This window comes from Dasypus novemcinctus, chromosome 31 (assembly GCF_030445035.2).
Source record: "Dasypus novemcinctus isolate mDasNov1 chromosome 31, mDasNov1.1.hap2, whole genome shotgun sequence".
NCBI lineage: Eukaryota > Metazoa > Chordata > Mammalia > Cingulata > Dasypodidae > Dasypus > Dasypus novemcinctus.
In genome coordinates, this window is record NC_080703.1 from 42249564 (window position 1) to 42253895 (window position 4332).

Sequence of the window (4332 nt, forward strand, 5' to 3'; positions counted from 1 at the left end):
GCCTGCAAGATCTGGAAATATCTGTGACTGTGCCACAAAGAGTGTCACTAAGCTGTCAGTCGGGGAAAGACTCGAGCCTTCTGCAACGCACGTGACAATGCCCCCAGAGAGGACGCGGCTACCGTGGAGATAACAAGATGCACAGGCTCCCTGGTGGCAATCTGGGCTCCGAGCTACACCTCACAGCCTCTGAACGCTGGCCCCGAGCTTCCCGGCACCACGTGGCCACCGGGCACGAACGTGCTTGCTCCATCGGGCAAGGGACCAAGCCTTCCAGGGTAACCCCAGGGTCTTTGTAAGGGTCAGCACCTTTCACCCGGAACCCTGGCAAGGCTTCCCCGGCTTGCGGATGGGAGAGGAGCGGGGACAGGGGAAGAGAAGCAGAGCCCACGGGAAGGCAGGGCCACCAGCGAAGAGCGCTAATGGCCGAGCCAGCACCACGCGCCTCCTTCCTGAGTGAGGCCCGAGGCACCTGCTCCCCCTGCTCTCCCAAGGGCCACAGGATGTCCATTTCTCTGTCCTTTCCGAGGTCTTGCCTTCCTATTTCCTAAGGATCAAGCCGTACGGTTGCCATGGCAGCAGCTGGGTGATGCGTTATCCGGCCCCTCTAGCTACGAGTGATAGATTCAGGAAGGGGCGTCCACGCCGATTTGGGCTCATCGGGCTTATCCCCCGTGGAATTCTCCTGCGGGCTTTGGAAAGTGGCCGGTTCTCCAGCTAAGCTGCTGACCCTGCTCCCCCTAAAGCTCGGCTCCAGCTGGAGGCCGCGTTCCTCCCAATCTAAGTGGCAGATGGAAACAGTCGTTTCAAGAGAGAAAGGAGGAGAGCAAGGAGAGAAGCAGAGGCAGGCCTGGTGAGAAGTCACGGGCTCCCCAAGGCCCCAGCCCGCTGGGGCCCAGGCCCCCTGCTGCCCCCACTCTCCAGGAGAAATTTCCAGATCGTTCCTATAATCTCCTTTGACCTGAGCTTCTGTTGCTTCAAACCAGAATAGTTTTGGTTTTAAAACTAGCTGAAGGCCTGAAGACAGGATGAACTAAACAGCTGGCTTCTCCAGAAAGGGCTGAGGTGGCAGCGCTGCACGTCATCTGGCCACTTCACGGCCAGAACACGGCTTCTTGCTGCCATCTGCGAAAAATGACCATTTTTGAATTGCCATCAACTATAATAATAAAACACAATAATCATAATAGCAGCATTTTTGGGAGCATTTATAAGGAGTCAAACATGGCATGAAGTACTATACATGGATTATTTCATTTAATCCTCCCAACAATCCTATAAAAAGGTAGTTATTATCCCTGTTTTACAGCTGTGGACTATCGAGCTTTCCATGGTTAAGTTTCTGTACCTCATGGATCCATTAGAATGTCTTGTAGTTTCATCCCTCATGTACTCATATTTGTCATACTAAGCATACTGATTCTTGTTTCATAAATGTGCTCGTTCTACCAGTTATTTATTTGTGTTTCATCTTGTTCCAGAAAGGATTGAAAGAGCATCTCATTGAAAATGTATACAATGCAATAAAAATAATAAATTTAACTGAATGTTCAATTAGGACAAAGATAAAACAAGAATAAGAAGCTATGATAAATGCAGGAGTAATGATAGTGCAAGAAAAACAATAGAGGGTGGTGGACTTGGCCCAGTGGTTAGGGCGTCCGTCTACCACATGGGAGGTCCACGGTTCAAACCCCGGGCCTCCCTGACCCGTGTGGAGCTGGCCCATGCGCAGTGCTGATGCACGCAAGGAGTGCTGTGCCACGCAGGGGTGTCCACCGCGTAGGGGAGCCCCACGTGCAAGGAGTGCGCCCCGTAAGGAGAGCCGCCCAGAGCAAAAGAAAGTGCAGCCTGCCCAGGAATGGCACCACCCACACAGAGAGCTGACACAACAAGATGACGCAACAGAAAGAAACACAGATTCCCGTGCCGCTGACAACAATAGAAACGGACAAAGAAGACACAGCAAATAGACACAGAGAACAGACAACTGGGATGAGGGGAGGGGGAAGGGGAGAGAAATAAATAAATCTTAAAAAAAAGAAAAAGAAAAACAATAGAGACATTGTTAATTTGAAAAATATTTACCACAGCATTGTTCACAATAAAAAAGGAGACTAAATTTCTGTCCCATATGAAGAGACAGACTAAATTACGACACATCCATTTGATGCAGTATAGCATAAAATCAGATTAAGGATGTTAGGAAATGCCCACAATGTATTTTTTTCACAAATAGAAGCAGACTGTGCAATATAGCACTAATTTTGTAAAAATTAAGGGACAAATCTCAGGTCACAAATTCAAGTCTTCAAGAAATAGCAGCTCTCTATTTTTTTTTTAATATTCAAATGGTGGAAACCCAATTTCTCCACCTGCAATAGTTTTCTCTGAGTTCCAAAAGTGCTGTATTAGTCAGCCGAAGAGGTGTTGATGCAAAATACCAGAACTCTGTGGGCTTTCATAAAGGGTATTGATTTGGAGGGTATTGATTTCATAAAGGGTACAGTCACAAGGCCCTAAAGAGTCCAACTCAAGGTTACTTCCTTACCAAACTCTGTGGCCACGTGTTGAAGCAAGATGGCGGGCGACATCTATGAAGGTTCAGCCTCCCTCTTCCTCTTAAGGCTCCGTGGTCCCAGCTTTTTCCAGTCTCAGCTGTAGGCTGGCACAGGGCTTGTCTCTTCCCACAGCTCATTTCTTTCCAGACTCAGCTGCTCCAGTCTCTTCCCAAGGTCAGCTGTAGACTATCAGCTATCATCTGTCTCCCTCTGTGCCCTTCTCCTCTGTGCATCTACTTCCGTGTGAGTCTGTCTTTATCAGCCGAGCAAGGAGACTGGGACTCAACACTGAATCGCACTCTAATGACACGATGGAATCAAAGCCCTAATCTTAATTTAATCAGACGTCTCAGCTGAATCTAATTCAGAGGGTTTTCATGCCCAGAGGAGCAGACCAGTTTACAAATGTACCCTATGTCTCCTTTTGGAATTCATCAATACTCTCAAACTGCCACAGGTGCCAAGGCATCAGGGTTGCACTAGGTGAAGGGAAGAAATCTTCTCTGGGTATCGTCTTCTATCCATGTTGGCACTGCTGAGACACCCTCATTTCCAAACAATCTTTAACCACGATCTGTGCCGGGCACTGCTGGACCAGCTCTGTCCAGATATCCAGAACTCTTCAAAAGCACCATCTCACCAAACCAAATCCACACAGCTCCCACAATGGCCAGAGATACCCTGCTGCTCCTGCCCCCTGAGCAGTGGGGAAGCCTTGGTGGCACCGTATGAAGCTCGTTTACACAGACATTTCTTCTGATCGCTCACTTGACGTGTGCAAGAAAGTCTCGTGTCCTGACTCCCCAGAATGTCTCGGGAACGGGGAGCACAGTCTTCCCTCTGCTTCATTAGGGGGTTCCATCATTGTCTTCCCCAGACCTCAGTCGGGTGGGGGGAATGCCCCACCTCAGGTGTCCCCCCATTGCCTACGTTCTCTTTGTTTCCTCATTTGACTCTGATTTCTAGCAATATAGATTAGTAGTACCTGGTTTGGATTTCATATAAATGGAATCATCCAGTAAATATTCTCATGAGTCTTGTTTCTTTCGTTCAGCATTATGTTTGCTGGGTTCAACCAACTTGGCCGGTGTAGCAGTAATTTGCTTCTTGTCCTTTCTACCTCCATTGCATTTTGCTTCTATTAATATAATAACATAAGTGACTGACAAGGAATGCTAGAGTCACTTGCTAGAGTCTTAATCCACAAATTCAGTTGCATAAGAAATCAACTTTATTCAAAAATGTAGGAGGGGGAGGGGCCGGCTGAACGGGTCCAGCTTCGTGTGCCCCTCCAGCCTGTGGGGGTCCAGCTGCAACTGCTTGACCTGCTGGAGGGGTGGAGCTGCCGAGCTGAGCACGGGGACCGTGCACCACTTCCCTGCTTTCCCGACTGCCCTCGGATAGGGTCTGGCACTCCAGGAACTTTTCTGCAGAAGAAGGTCAGGCACATAATGTGCCAACATCATAACAAGATTTGAGAGAGGCACATCTCACATAAATGTGTGAAGATCCATTCATCATCTCATGAACCACAAAAGGATCTTCTTTAGGCCACACAATGTCCTGAGAGGGTTCACTATGAGAAAAGTATCAGTCACAGCTTTAACACCTTACTTTGAAAGAAGCTAACAAGAAATCAAATTGGAAGAATTCCTTTATAAACAGGATGAATATGGAGTTAAGGAAAGAAAACCACAGAATCAAGAAATGTGAAAGAATTAAGGCTGGAAAAGAAGAAAGAGACCAGCAGATGCTGACATGTTCCTTGTCA

General features: G+C 47.9%; 1 non-coding gene across 1 annotated transcript; it reads right to left on the reverse strand.

The window, feature by feature from the left end:
- Positions 1 to 3999: 3999 nt before the first annotated feature.
- Positions 4000 to 4102, reverse strand: LOC111759057 (small nucleolar RNA U13). Its single transcript, XR_002793151.1, has one exon. It is a non-coding gene; the product is annotated as a small nucleolar RNA U13 (small nucleolar RNA).
- Positions 4103 to 4332: the final 230 nt, after the last annotated feature.